Genomic DNA, 15,653 nt, shown 5'->3' with positions numbered 1-15,653 from the left:
CTTAAACTGAGTTTGCCTTATTCATTCTTCTAAATTTAATATTAGTTTTTGAATATGCAAAACATTCACTTGATTCAAACGTCAAAACTATATAAAAAGGTATTTTCAAAGAAACTTTGTTCGCACCTCTGTCCCTTCCACCCTGTTCCCACCCATCCCTTATGGCTAAGCATTTTTACTAGTTTCTGGTTTATCCTTCCTGGTTTGTTTTTGCAAAAATATGCAAACACATGTGTAAATTTTTCTTTCCCCTCTCCTTTTTTTTGTAGCCCTGGGTCATGCAAAGGTTAAGGTAATTGGCTGCTAACCAAAAGGTTGGTGGTTCGAATCTGCCCAGAGGTGCCTCAGAAGAAAGGACTGGCAATCTACTTCCAAAAAATCAGCCATTGAAAACCCTACAGAGCACAGTTCTACTTTGACACACACAGGGCCACCACGAGTCACAATCGATTGGACAACAACTGGAACTTAAGCATACGTTCTTTTACAGCTTGCTTTTATCCCTTAACGATATATCCCAGCAATCATTTCACCTCATAAAGCTCTTCTTCATTCTTTGTCACATCATCAAAGCATTCCATTGTATGGGTATACCACAGTTTACTCAACCAGTCTCCCATGGGCAGGCACTTGGGATCTCCCATAACTCCTTATGTGTCACAGCATATTTAATATACTTGCCCAGTCCCAAATGTAAATTTTTCTTTTTTTTTGTATTTTTGATCATTTACTAATGACAAGAGTTCTACAGGGGAAATTACTGATATAAAAAGTTTGGACATTTTTAAGCCTCTTGATATACGTTACCAAACTGCTTTCCAAAAAAAACTATCAGTTTACTTTCCCACCAGCATAACATGAGAATCTCTACTACCAAATATAAGGAGACTGATGGCGCAGAACAGTAAAGCACTCAGCTGCTAACCAAAAGAGGGTGGTTTGAACGTACAAGATGCTCGGTGGAAGAAAAGACCTGGCAATCTGCTCCTGTAAAGATTACAATCTAGGAAGCCCTATGGGGCAGTTGTACTCTGTCATATAGGGTCACTGTGAGTCAGGATCGACTTGACAGCATGCAACAACAGCTACCAAACACTATAATTTTTAAAATATTTTTATTTTTACTGATAAAAAACTATTGTTAGTAAAGCTCATCTTTTATATGTATTTGTCATCTATCTGTATTTAGTTTTTTACTCCAAGAATATTTTAAGATGAATGTTGAACAGGAGGAATAAAATGTTCAGATGAATTCATAAAAACAATTTCTAAGAGGACAGAAGGACTGACATGAAAGACGAATCAAAGTTCAGGAGGTACTCAGCAATTTATAGCAGGAAACAGAAAGGGACTTCAGATATAACACTTTTAGACAGGCACAGATATATCTACATCATAAACCAAAATCCACTGCCATCAAGTTGATTCCAACTCATAGCAACCCAGTAGGACAGAGTACAACTGCCTCATAAGGTTTCCAAGGCTGTAAATCTTCAACCTTTTGTCTTGCAGTCAAGCACTTTAACCACTGCACCACCAGAGCTCCTTGATATATCTGTACCAACTTGCAAAGCATTAATATTAAACTAATTAATTTGAATGGTTACTATTATCTCATGGAAATCAAAACAATGAGATAGAAATATTAAAAGGGTATAAAGCTGACAAATTCACGAAACCTGGGGTAAAAGCAAGAGAGTTGTTGTAGGAAATAGAAGTCTATTACAGACTTCCTTTGTAAAGGAAAATGGATGATTTGTTATTGGTAAAATTAAAAAGGGCAAGAAAAAACACCCAGAACCAAGATACGGTAGTGAGGGATATTTTCAAGTACCCATACATTTGAAGACAGTCTAACAAAAAGAAGTCTTGATAAGTTCTTGATTTGAACTTGCTGACAATTCACTTGTGCAATAAATATTAACTGAATGCCTACCATCTATTAGGCATTGTGCTAGCCAGTAGTAAGTATCTGTGCATAAAACAGATATGACCTCGTCTATCATGAAATTGTTTCTGTGGACCTAAATCTGACCAAAAAGGAAAACAATAAAATTTGAGACAGAGTGACAAGGTCCTTGGGAGAGATCAACCATGCCTTCTGAAATCTGTAATACCTAAGACAACAAAGAATAGACATAGTAAACCTGTGCCTTAAAATTTAAATGGGTAGGGGATAAAATAGGAACAAAATGTGTATTATACAATATATAATGGCAACTAGTTATATAAAAAATGTTTAATATTAACTCAAAATACAACCATTTTAGAAAATTGGCAGTTTCTAGTAAAATTAAACATATGCCTAACCCTGTGACTCAAAATTCCACTCCTGGGTATATACCCAATAGAAGTGAGTGCATATGGTCATAAAAATACTTGTAAATATCTGGGGCAGCTTTATTCATATGGGCCAACACTGGAAACACCCCCAAATGTTCATTAACAGAAGAATAAATAAACAATTGTATACAATGGAATACTTCACAGGAATAAAAAAAAAAAAGAAAGAAAAATAAATGAACTACTGATATATAAAAGAATCTCAAAAACATTGTTGAGCAAAAGAAGCTAAACACAAAAGTGCATTTACTGTATGATTCTATTTATATAAAACTCTTGAATTTTTAATCTATGTGAAGTAATAACAATAGGTGCTATCTCTTGAGGAAAGGAATAATGACTGAGAAGAGGATGAAAATATTCCATATCGTGTGGTTGGCAGACTCATAGGTAAAATAATTTTGTTGAGTACTTAAGATTGATGCATTTTGCTCTGCATGAATTATACTCTAAATTTAAAAAAAAAAAAAAAGATCATTAGACATCATTTGTATAAAGGGAGAGAAAAACTAGCATCAAAAGAAATTAGAAAAAAGGAAAAAATTAGCAATGCCACCTGTAGAAGAAATCCACCATGATAAGTTTCAATAGCCTCACGAAATCCATTACAATCACTGCTGTAAGTACTCTGTGGAAGACATGAGACAGTTCATCTCCCATATACCAAGCCCTTATGCAAAATTTTTCCTTTCGGTGCTTGAACATTTTTTGCTTCCCTGAGCTGTTATTCACCTTTGACCATCAAGAAATCTTTCCTTGCTCTTCCCAAGCTGAGTTAGAATGCTGCTTCTATAATACCATTTCTGTACATTCTCCTCTATCACTGCAATTATATAAACAAATATTTGTACAACTCTGTGATTTCTGTCTTCTCCCAGTAGACTCAAAAGCAGGATCTTAGTCATCAACTTTGCTTGCATCCTCAGAGCTCAGCACAGTGCCTGGCACATAAGTAGCGACCAAAAGAATTATTAAAATACTTTACATCCTGAGTGTTTACAGATGCCCAGGGATCATGGCTGCTGGAGAGGATCTTTGGTTTGTATAATTATAGACCACAGTGGCAAAGGATGAGTGGAGCCCTCGGAAAGGCCCCGTGGCTAAAGAATGATACCATTTTCAAACAAGCCTTCTCCTGCTGAAGGTGCAGAACCTCAGGAGAGAACCACATCTGTTCTGCAGCTGGCATTCTACTAAGTACCAGTCGGCACTACAAAACAAAGCTCACCCATGGCATTGAAGATCCACCTAATTACAGCAGAAGAACCCAAGAAGGAAAAGAGAATAGGAAGTAAAATCCAGTAATCTGGGGACAGATTACGAATATGGGGTTGTAAGTGTTCACCTTGCTGTGTACAACATAGCACTGGCAGAGTTATGCCTAATATGTTTCACAATCTCTGCAACGATCTCCCCATTAACATGGAGGAAAGTTATGCATTGCCCAAGAAAACCATGGAGGTGTTACGGCTACAGGACCAAGGCAACAAAATTTTCCTGGACTCAGTCTTTATCACCCTTGAGTTCAGATCAGCAGTTTGAGTTCTACATTTGCAGAGATTTTCTTGGAAATAATCCAAAACAATCTTCCTGAAGGAGTCAGATCATCAGTGAAGGAGCACATTGAAGAAAGCCCCAAGGGAGGGTTCAAAGCTCAACCAGAACTAGAAGAAATGTTGGCCAAGCTGAACTAACTCACTGTAGACTCTTTCATGCCAGCACTGGTGATACTGAGTGCTAAGGAGAAAAGTTTCCTGGGTGGTCAGAGTTAAGCAGGGGACCATGGCTCTTGGATATCATAAGTATCCATTCTCACAGTCAGGAATGCCTCCTCTCCTCTGTGGTATAACTGTGCTTGCCATTTGTCAACCACTTATCTTGGAGCTAACCCCAACTATCTTCCATCTAATAAAAATCTGCTATGAAGTCAGGGGGGGGAAAAAAACTATATCCTGAAATGTGTTTGAGGACTTGGAGCTAACCCCAACTATCTTCCATCTAATAAAAATCTGCTATGAAGTCGGGGGGAAAAAAAAACTATATCCTGAAATGTGTTTGAGGACTCTGGTCTAGGCATATTACACTATGTGTAATAGGAGCATTTCCAAATAGAAGAGGTAAACCACGGTTGGTAATCTCTTAGTAACAGTGAAGACAGAATGGGGGAGTTGTGACTTGACAGCAACATATATATATATTTTTTTTTTAATTCTTAAAATAAGAATAAACTAAACATCGATTTATTCTTATTTTTCCCCAGTTTATTCTTACTGGCCCCAGAAGCTAATGCAACCTCAGGAAATGTAGCTTCTCAAAAAATAAAGATAAGAGTATTACTTCACAGTGGTCAAAACTATTCCTTGATCACTTCGTTTAGTTCTAGATATTTCATTTTAATAAGTGTATCGACACTAACTGAATCACATTCAAGAGACACCAACAATGATGATGAGGGGACACAAATCACATGACATAAGCAAAGGCTACATGTTAGCCTGCAGAAGAGAAAAATATAAAACATGATAGCTATCTTCATTTATTCAAAGTCCTGTCACATGGAAGATTGATTACGTGTATTCTATATTGTGCCAAGAGGTAGATGTGTGCTTACAGGTAGAAGTGTCAGAGAAAAGGGTTTCAGATCAACAAAGAACTTTCTAACAGTATCAGCTGCCCAAATGAGCTGCCTTGAGGTCCACAGAGGTTCCCTATGGCTGGAGATACGTAAACACAGCCTGGACAATCACTTGGCAGAGAAGCATTAGAGCTTAAAGAGCCTTCCAATCCTGAAATTCTTAATTCTAGAAATATAAATTAAGACAATATTATACTTCAACATGACTTCTAAAGTCAATATCAATTCTTCATTAAGTTTTTAGAAGAAATATATTCTGCCATGAACCACAGAAAACGATTAGAAATAGTATGATAAATATTTTCTTTTTATAAAAACAATGTAACAAAAATTGACTTAATGTGCCTAACATGGTCCTTAAAAATCTTCATCAGTTACAATTAGAGAAAATCTAAAATGCCACTCAAGTCACCGACAACTTGGAAAATACAAATCCATATACAGCTTTCACAAGCATATGGCAAAAAATGTTTGATCTTTTAAATGTGCAGGAATAAAGAAATAGTATTTACAACAGACTGTATTGTAAACATTTTCTCCCAACTCAAAAGCCAGGGTCTTTAGTATACATGCAGAATACATAAACAAAGTAATGATGCTCTCTCAGATTTTTTACTAACTGAAAATTTTAGCAATTTTGAGAAGTGTCCATCCTTATAACCATCTACCATATTTGTTCTACAAATTTGTTTTGGAAAAAAAAAATCTCAGATTATCAAACATGTATTTAGGAATCACCTATCATTAATATTGTATTGTCTCACATCTGAGATAGATTTCTAAAAAGGGCCGACTCCTGAACTATTGTTAGACTGCAGAGACCCTCTAGAACAGTGCTACTCAATGTGGGGTCTGTGGCCAATGATGCTCTGAAAACAGTTTGTTACTAATCCATAATTAAATAAATACAAAAATGAGAATAAGAGTTTAAAAGATTTTATAGCAAACTGTAAAAGAAATTTTAAGTCTGATGAATCTAATAATTAAAAAAAACAGGCCTTGTTTTCATGTCTTTTTGTTTCATTATTACATATTACAAAAGTATGAGTTGGTGACAGGAAAAAAAAATTTTTTTAGTCTGGTACTTCACCACAAATAGTTTGAGAAACACTGTTCTAAAGATTCTTAACGTCCTTGGATATGAAGACAAACTGCTGTGCTTTGATATCTCCTAATTTCCCTACTTACCTTGGTTTCTCTACTATTTCTTTCCATGTGTTCTTCTGATATTTCTGCTAAATTGACAGTGATACCAATAGAGTTGACTGCTTAAAATTTACCAAATCGGGTTATCCGTCCAACTGCTCAGAACTTGTAACACGACTTCATTTTCACCCAGATATAGCTCCAAAATATCCTTGGGTAAATTCTGCTTATTTAACTAATTTAAAGTCCTAGTTTTTGAGGGGGCATATTTTCTGTGTAGTCTTGCAAAATGACTGCTGGCATAATCCATGAGAGTCAGTCATAATTTTTTAGAAATTTTAAAATTACTGTAACTCAGTTTTAAATCTGGAAGCAATAAAAATCACCTCCCCACACTGTATTCTTATTACATAGTGATCCTTTCAAATGAAGCTTCAGCTAGTTTATACTTTGCAATTTAATACTCTGATACTGGATGTCCATTATGAACTATACATGGATCTCATGTACTATTAAATTAAGTATTAAAAAACTGGTATTATGACAATATTGATTGACTTAATCTTGAAGCAAACCTTCAAGTATTTGTCCACACACAAACAAAATTTTCTATTTCCTACCAACTACATAAAGCCCACGTATATACAGGCACTTATTTGTACTAAGTCTATACCGACTGTTACAGACAGCGAAGGCAACTATTAAGAGTGCTTTGGGTACATACTTCCATATGTCCATCTCAAATACGACTAAAAGCCATCACTAAAAGTCATTTATTACTTTTTTGTCTTTGAGAGCTTGCTAAAATCACCAAAGAAAAAAAGTCATATTAATAGCTAACATATATGGAAAGTTTGTCACATATCAGGAACTATGGTAAGTACTTTATATATATTATCTCATTTATTTTTCAGAACAGAAACGCTGGTGGTGTCATAATTAAGCGCTACAGCTGCTCACCAAAAGGTCAGCAGTTTGAATACACCAGGCACTCCTTAGAAACTCTATGGGTAGTTCTGTTCTGTCCTACAGGGTCGCTATGAATCGGAATCAACTGGATGGCAATGGGTTGGGTTTTAATCTTCACAACAACTCTATGAGGTCAGGACCAAATCTGCAGAAGAGGAATCTGAGCTGCAGAAACATTAAGGAGCTTTGGCAAAAATCACACAGCATGTATGTCATGGAGACAGGATCTCTACTCAGGTAAGGCAACTCCAGAGCCCATACACTCAAATTTCCTATAATAGAACAGAAAACTTAGCATTTGTTCCCCCATAAACAGATCAAAGGAGTGTCTTGATTTAAAATAAATACTTATCTCTAGCACAGATTGATTTTTTAAGTCTACTATTTCAACCTTCATTATAGACCTATATATTGTCCAACTGTTAAAAAGGTTGAGAAGTTTTCCTTTTATTAGCCTATAATACATAGATTTGTTCTCTGCTTCTTCCTTAAAGAAGCTTGTGTTTTGTAACTTTAAGGGGCAATTCCACTATATAAACTATAATGTTCTAATAATATTCTACAAACCTCTAATCTCCCAGGCTCAGATCAATTCTGTACTCAAGTCTTAACCCAGACCTAGCTGGAACCACGGGGTCTTCAAGAACACTCTCCTAGGCTCACATCAGGTCAGTCTTGTTGCACATCTCAAATCTGATTCTTGTAATCCATTTTATTTGTATCTTAGTCCATGGCCATAAACAGCCAGTTTTTCTGAAATTGATTTCCCAATATCACTTAATGAATTTCCCTGATGCCAGCATACCTGCTAGTCTGGATCTCTGCCAATGCCTGTTCCTTTCACTCAAACCACTATCTGACAGCTTTACACAGCATGTCTTGAATCTAAACCCCATTTACAGCTTAAGTCCCTTTAACTTGAACCTTCATTCCATGCCTCTATTTTTCTGGCCTCTGCTTGACTGACAAACTTCCGCATTCCGCCTATATTCTCTCCTAAAACTGGTCTCTCTGCCTTAGACTCATGTTCCCAGGTCTCCAAAGCTAAAGTAATGACTGGCTACATTCTGAAATCATACTGGTTGTTGTCATTAGCTGTCACTGAGTCAGTCCCCGATTCATGGCAACCCCAAGTACAATGGAACAAAACATTGCCAGGTCCTGCACCACCCCAAGATCGGCTACAGATAAGGCCATCGTGATCCACAGGGTTTTCCTTGGTTGATGGCCTTTTATCTCTTCAATCCTGCCCATCTCCCTGGCCTACCAATCCTAGTCTCTTCAAGTTAAAAAAAAAAACCCACTGCCATTGAGTCAAGTAGGAGCAACTGTTTTGGTCCCCAGAATTGTTTTCTGACTTAAAAATTCTTTTAATCTCTTATATAAATATATACAAAGATGGCTATGTTTTTTTAAAACCTGCCAATAACAAACAATTCCTAAAGATATTTTTATTCTATGAAAATATGACAAATACTATTCTTAGCAAAATTAAACACACAGTGCTGTGCTATAAGAAATTACTCCACAATGCCAATAATTACATCACATCTTTAGTCAAAGTTTGCAACCTCAGTCAAGCTTCTAATCCTTCAGTAACTTGAATAACGGAAAAAAAAATAAAAAAGAAAGAATCTGAGAACTTAGGTTAAAGAGTGAATCAGTGACAGACTTAATAACTACCTGCGCTTAAATTCTGCCCCAGTTCCAACGATGAAATCACATTCCCTCCCCATACTCTTTCATTTGTAGCCATCTGTAAACTCTTGTCAAATTATATGTTGTTCTGAGAGCTAGCCCATTTGTAATAAATTATTGCTAAATTACAAGAAATATTACTGTTTTGGATAGTTACTTTTCTGAGTTACTTATAATATCTTAACAAATGTTTCAATATCCTAACAAGTGTCTACCTGAATTCTATACAGCAATTAATTTTTTTAAGTATTCATATCCAAAGAGGAGCTCTGGTGGCACAGCGGTTAAGAGCTCAGCTGCTAGCCAAAAGGCCAGCAGTTCAAATCTACCAGCCACTCCTTAGAAACCCTTTCGGGCAATTCTACTCTGTCCTATAGGGTCACTATGAGTCAGAATCGACTTGACAGCAACAAGTTTGGGTTTTTCTTTTTGTCTCTTGTAACAGCTTTCGACTTAAAGTCTATTTTGTATGATCTTGACTTAGCTGCCTCACCTCTCTTTTGGTTACTATTTGCATGGGATACTTTTCTACATCCGTTCCCTTTCAACTTATTAGTATCGCTGAATCTAAAATGGTTCTCTTGTAGATATCATATAGTTGGATCATGTTTTTTAATCCACTTTGCAAATCTCTGACTTTTGATTGGACAGTTTAATCCATTTACATTTAAAGTAATTACCAATAAAGAAAAGTTTCTTCCATTATGCTATGTTTTCTGTACGCCTTATACCTGTTTTATCCTTCATTTCCTCCATTACTGCCGCCTATTGGGTTTAGCTTATTTTCTGTAGCAAAGCATTTTCATTCCCTTCGCATTTTCTTTTGTGCATATTTTTCTACATGTTTTCCTTGTAGATGCCATGCAGGTTACATTGAACATCTTAAATTGATAACAATATAGTTTGAATTGATACCCACTTAACTTCAATGTTGTTGCTGTTCTTATTGCTGTTAGGTGCCATCGAGTCAATTCTAACTCATAGCAACCCTATGTACCACAGAATGAAACACGCCCCATCCTGAGCCATGTTCACAATTGTCATTACGCTTGAGCCCATTGTTGCAGCCACTGTGTCAATCCATCTTGTTGAGGGTCTTCCTCTTTTCCGCTGACCCTGTACTCTGCCAAGCATGATGTCCTTCTCCAGGGATTGATCCCTCCTAACAATATGTCCAAAGTAGGTAAGACACAGTCTCACCATCCTTTTTCTAAGGAGCATTCTGATTGTACTTCTTCCAAGACAGACTTGTTCATTATTCTGGCAGTCCATGGTATATTCAATATTCTTTGCCAACACCACAATTCAAAAGCATCAATTCTTCTTTGGTCTTCTTTATTCATTGTCCAGCTTTCACATGCATATGATGTGACTGAAAATACCATGGCTTGGGTCAGGTACACCATAGCTTTCAAAGTGATATCTTTGCTTTTCAACACTTTAAAGAGGTCTTTCGCAGCCGATTTGCCCCATGCTATAATACATCCTTTGATTTCTTGACTGCTACTTCCATGGGTGTTGATTATGAATCCAAATAAAATGAAATCCTTGACAACTTCAATCTTTTCTCCATTTATCATGATGTTGCTTATTGGTCCAGTTGTGAGGATTTTTGTTTTCTTTATGTTGAGGTGTAATCCATATTGAAGGCTGTGGTCTTTGATTTTTAGCAGTAAGTGCTTCAAGTCCTCTTCACTTTCAGCAAGCAAGGTTGTGTTATCTGCATATTGTAGTTTGTTAATGAGTCTTCAACCAATCCTGATGCCCCCGCTCTTCTTCATACAGTCCAGCTTCTGGGATTATTTGGTCAGCATACAGATTGAATAGGTATGGTGAAAGGATATAACCCTGACGCACACCTTCCCTCACTTTAAACCACTCAGTATCCCCTTGTTCTGTCTGAACAACTGCCTCTGGGTCTATGTAAAGGGTCCTCATGAGCACATTTAAGTGTTCTGGAATTCCCATTCTTCGCAATGTTATCCATAATTTGTTATGATCCACACAGTCAAGTGCCACTGCATAGTCAATAAAACACAGGTAAACATCCTTCTGGTATTCTCTGCTTTCAGCCAGGATCCATCTGACATCAGCAATGATATCCCTAGTTCCATGTCCTCTTCTGAATCTGGGCTGAATTTCTGGTAGTTCCCTGTCAATATACTGCTGCAGCCACTTTTGAATGATCTTCAGCAAAATTTTGCTTGTGTGTGATATTAATGATATTGTTGAATAATTTCTGCATTCAGTTGGATCACCTTTCTTGGAAATAGGCATAAATATGGATCTCTTCCAGTTGGTTGGCCAGGTAGCTGTCTTCCAAATTTCTTGGCACAGACAAGTGAGCACTTCCAGTGCTGCATCTGTTTGTTGAAACATCTCAATTGATATTCCGTCAATCCCTGGAGCCTTCTTCTGAACTTCAATAGCATACGGAAACCCTGCTCCTCTACAGCTCTATCCCAACTGCTTTATGTTGTTGTTGTCATCTTAAATTACGTCTTTAAACATTGTATGTCCAGTAACATAGATTTATAATTATTTTTATGCATTTGTTTTTTAAATCATGTAACCATTGCTGTCGAGTCAACTCTAACTCACAACCCTAAAGGACAGAGAAGAACTGCCCCACAGGGTTTCCAAGGAGAGGTTGGTGGATTTGAACTGCAAACCTTCTGGTTAACAGCCATGGCTCTTAATCGCTGCATAACCAGGGCTCCTTTAAATCATGTAGGACATAAAAATTGGAGTTACACACCAAAAATATATTAAAACTGGCTTTTATATTTGCTGAAGTAGCTATCTTACCTGTGATCTTTATTTCTTCATACAGCTTTAAATTACTTTTTAGCATCCTTTCCTTTCAACCTGAAGAGCTCCCTTTGTATTTCTCATAGGGTAGGTCTAGTGTTAACAAACTTCAACAGCTTTTATTTATCTGGAGATGTCTTAGACTCTCCCTCATTTTTGAAGAGAAGTCTTACCAGACATAGAATTCTTGTTTGACATTTTTTTTTCTTTCTTATAGCACTTTAAATATGTCATCCCACTGCCTTCTGATCTCCATGGTTTCTGATGAGAGATCAGCTGTTAATCTTATTGAGGAGCCTTTCTATGTGACAAGTCACTTCTCTATTGCTGCTTGTAAGATTCTGTTCTTGATTGGCTTTCGACAGTTTGACAATAACGTGGTTTGCTTTGGATCTCTTTGAGTTTATCCTACTTGGAGTTCATTGAGATTCATGGATATGTAGATTTACATCTTTAATCAAGTTTAGGAAGTTTCTGGCCATTATTTCCTCAGATATTTTCTTCCATCCCTTTCTCTCTCTCCTCCTTCTGGACTCCAAAAATGCATATGTTGGTTTACTTGATGGTGTCCCCACAGCTCCCTTAAGCTCTGTTCACTTTTCTTCATTCTTTTTTCTTTCTGCTCCTCAGAATTGATCATTTCAACTGTCCTAAAAATAAAAAAAAAAAAACTTTTTTTTTTTCTTTATCCTTAAGTGGCATAGTGGTTAAGCGCTACAGCTGCTAACCAAGAGGCTGGCAGTTCATATGTGCCAGGCACTGCTTGGAAACTCTATGGGGCAGTTCTACTCATCCTATAGGGTTGCCATGAGTTGGAATTGACTCGACAGCAGGGGTCCGGTTTTGGTTTTATCCTTAAGTTAGGTGAGTCTTCTACCTTCTCAAATCTACTATTGGACTGTTCCAGCAAAATCTTCATTTCAATTATTGTACTTTTCAGTTTCAAAAGTTTTTTGGTTCCTTTTTATATCTCTGTTTATTGATATTTTCATTCTGTTCATGCATTGTTTTTCTGATGCCCTTTAATTCTTTGTTCATGTTTTCCTTTGGCTCTTTGAACATAATTAAGCCTGTTGTTTAAAAATCTTCATCTAGTAAATCCAATGTCTCAGCTTCCTTAGGAATGGTTTCTGTCACGTTATATTGCTCCTTTGAATGGGCCATTCTTTTCTGTTTCTTTATATGCCTTGTAATTTTTTTTTCTTTTTTTTTTTTTTGAAAACTGGACATTTGAATATTATAGTGTGGCAACTCTGGAAATCAGGTTTTGCCTTTCCCCAGAGTTTGCTGATTTGTTTTTATTTTGTTTTTACTTTAATTGCTAAAGACTGTAGTAGACCATTTTCCAAACTATTTTTCTGCAAAAATTGTATTCCTTGTTGTGTGTGGTCACTAAAGTCTCTGTTCCTTTAGCTTGTATTCAGCTGATGTTTTGAAAAAGATTTCCTTGAATGCTAAGTGCTAAAAAAGAAACAAACAACAACAAAATCTCTCCCAGTTTTTTGCAGACTGGCTCTGTGCTAGGCACGCCTTCAACTCTTATCCAGGCTTACACTGAGTCTAGAGATCAGCCCAAAATGAAAGATGAAAGTTTTCTCAGGTCTTTTCCAAGCATTCATCTTGTTCTGGGTATATACTTGGCTTCCTAAATCATCCCCATACATATGGGTGCTCTTGAACACCCTAATTTCCCAGAGAAACTCACTCCCTAGCTTTTCCCCCCAGGACTTAGACAGTTTATTGTATATCTCATGTACACTTTCACTCAAGGCAGCTGTGGGGGTTGATCATTCACCTTACTGTATTTTCAAGCAATACCTGCCAAGTTTCTGCCCTGAGTGAGTTCCAAGATGGAAACAGCCAAGTGCCTTGCATCAACTGTTCGGGTAGCTACCAGAGAGTTTAGAACAGAAAAACTCAATAATGTGTCAGTAAAGTCTGCTCTGCTGCCTCCAGAACCAGGGACCAGCATCTCACATGAAAACAGAAGTTTCCATCTTCAAGTCAGCCACCAAACCAAAGAGGAGTGGGGCATGAGCAAGGAAAAAAGCCACAATGCTTTCTTACCATTTTTAAGAGCCGTTTTTCTTAATAGCATTCACTTGGTTGCTATAAGGAGTCCTTGGATGGTGCAAACAGTTAACATGCTCAGCAGCTAATGGAAAGGCTGTAGGTTCAAGTTCACCCAGCGGTACCTCACAAAAAAATGCTGGGTGATCTACTTCCAAAAAATCAGCCATTGAAAACCCTATGGAGTACAGTTTTACTGACACACATGGGTCACGACGAGTTAGAGTCAACTTGACAGCAACTGGTTTTGGTTGCTGTGAACCTTTGACTATTTTCCAGGTTCCTGATGAAGTTGGTTCTGATAGTTTCTGCTTGTTTTTCAATGTTTCTGGGGTGCAGGGGCGGGGGTGCATGTGACGGGAATGGGAGCTTGGAGATGAATAGTCTGCCATCTTGCTGACATCACTACCTTTCTATACATTAAGATACACATATATGTACACATATAGAGGGCTTTTTTCACACAAATACAACCATATAGCCTATTATTTTTTAAACTGACTCTTCATATACTTGCCATTCAGTCCTGATCAATACTACTCTAGCTTGGCACTTTGGAAGCCCAGACAGTACTTTCAAGTGGTGGGTCACTGAGATCATTCCATTCAGAGTACAGTCTCTCAGAGTTTCCGCAAGTATTTAATGAGTGCCTACTTTGTGCCATGTACATGTTGTACAGTGTTGGACAAAACAGGCATGATGCCTAGCTTCATGGAGCTAAAATCTGGTGTAAGGCACAGTATTAAATAATCACAGCTGTAAACATATAACTTTAAATTTAATAAGTGCTAAAATTGGATGTTAAAACAGAATACAGCCAGGAGATCTAATTTAGATTAGGACTAGGAGAGGCCTCTGTGATAAACTTACACTCAACCTAAGTTGGAAGCACTGTAGATATTAGGCAATTGCTAACAAGAGAGGAAGAGTGCTCCATAAAAGAAGGAACAAGACGAGCAAAAGTCCTAAGCTGGTAAAGAGCTTGAGGACCTCCAAGAACAGAAACAAGGCCAGCAGGGCTCTAAGGAAATGAACCACAAAAGAGAGATTTGCATTTCAAGAAGTAATGATATCTTGAAGTCCACGCTCACTTGGATAGGGTTTCAGTTTCAGTGTCTCACTTTATTTGAGAGCCCCTCTCAATGGCTGAACACTTGCCTCTGTTTTTCTTCACTCTTTCTTCTCTATCTTCTTTTCCTCTCCCCTGGTTTTATTTATCTCCTGATTATATTTTTCTTCTGGCTCTCTTCTATCCCTCTCTACCCACTCCCTTCTTCCTTCCCTCCCTAACCTTCCCTTAGTTAGATACAATATGGAACTGAAGTAATTTTAAAATATTTATTGTATTTAATGATTAGTTCTTAATTTATAATTCAGTGGGGTGGGAAAAAAATGTTTGCAAAACACATATCTGATACAGGACTTAAGAACTCTTAAAACCCAACAATAAGAAAACAACAACCCGATTACAAAATTGGTAAAACATCTGAATAGACACCTCACCCAAGAAGGTATACAGATGGCAAATAGCATATTTTAAAAATGCACAACATCGTATGTCATTAGGAAACTGAAAATTAAAACAATGAAGAGATACCACTGCACACCTATTAGAATGGCTAAAATCCAAAACAATGACAACACCAAATGTTGGCAAGGATGTGCAACAGGAACTCTCACTCACTGCTGGTGGGAATGCAAAATGGAATGGAACAATCACTTTGAAACACAATCGGGCAGTTTCTTACAACGCTAGACATACATTTACCATAGGACCCAGCAATCACTTCCCTAGGTACTTACACAAATGAGTTGAAAACATATGTATACATAAAAACCTGCACATGTTTATACCAGCTTTATTCAAAACTGCCAAAATTCAGAGGCAACCAAAATGTCCTGCAACAGGTGAATGAATAAACAAACTTTGGTACATTCATACAACAGAGAATTATTCAGCAAGAAAAACAAATGAGCAATC

At 37.1% G+C, this 15,653-nt stretch overlaps 1 protein-coding gene and 1 pseudogene across 2 annotated transcripts in view; one reads left to right on the top strand and one right to left on the bottom strand.

Annotated features, from left to right (window-relative positions):
* BABAM2 (BRISC and BRCA1 A complex member 2) overlaps positions 1–15,653 on the bottom strand; it is a 682,281-nt gene that overhangs the window by 616,455 nt on the left and 50,173 nt on the right. The gene's annotated exons all lie outside the window — the stretch shown is intronic.
* Positions 3,319–4,130, top strand: LOC104846078 (large ribosomal subunit protein mL48-like; annotated as a pseudogene).

The sequence above is a fragment of the Loxodonta africana genome, chromosome 12 (genome assembly GCF_030014295.1).
Source record: "Loxodonta africana isolate mLoxAfr1 chromosome 12, mLoxAfr1.hap2, whole genome shotgun sequence".
Lineage (NCBI taxonomy): Eukaryota > Metazoa > Chordata > Mammalia > Proboscidea > Elephantidae > Loxodonta > Loxodonta africana.
This window is presented reverse-complemented; position numbering and strand designations above follow the sequence as displayed.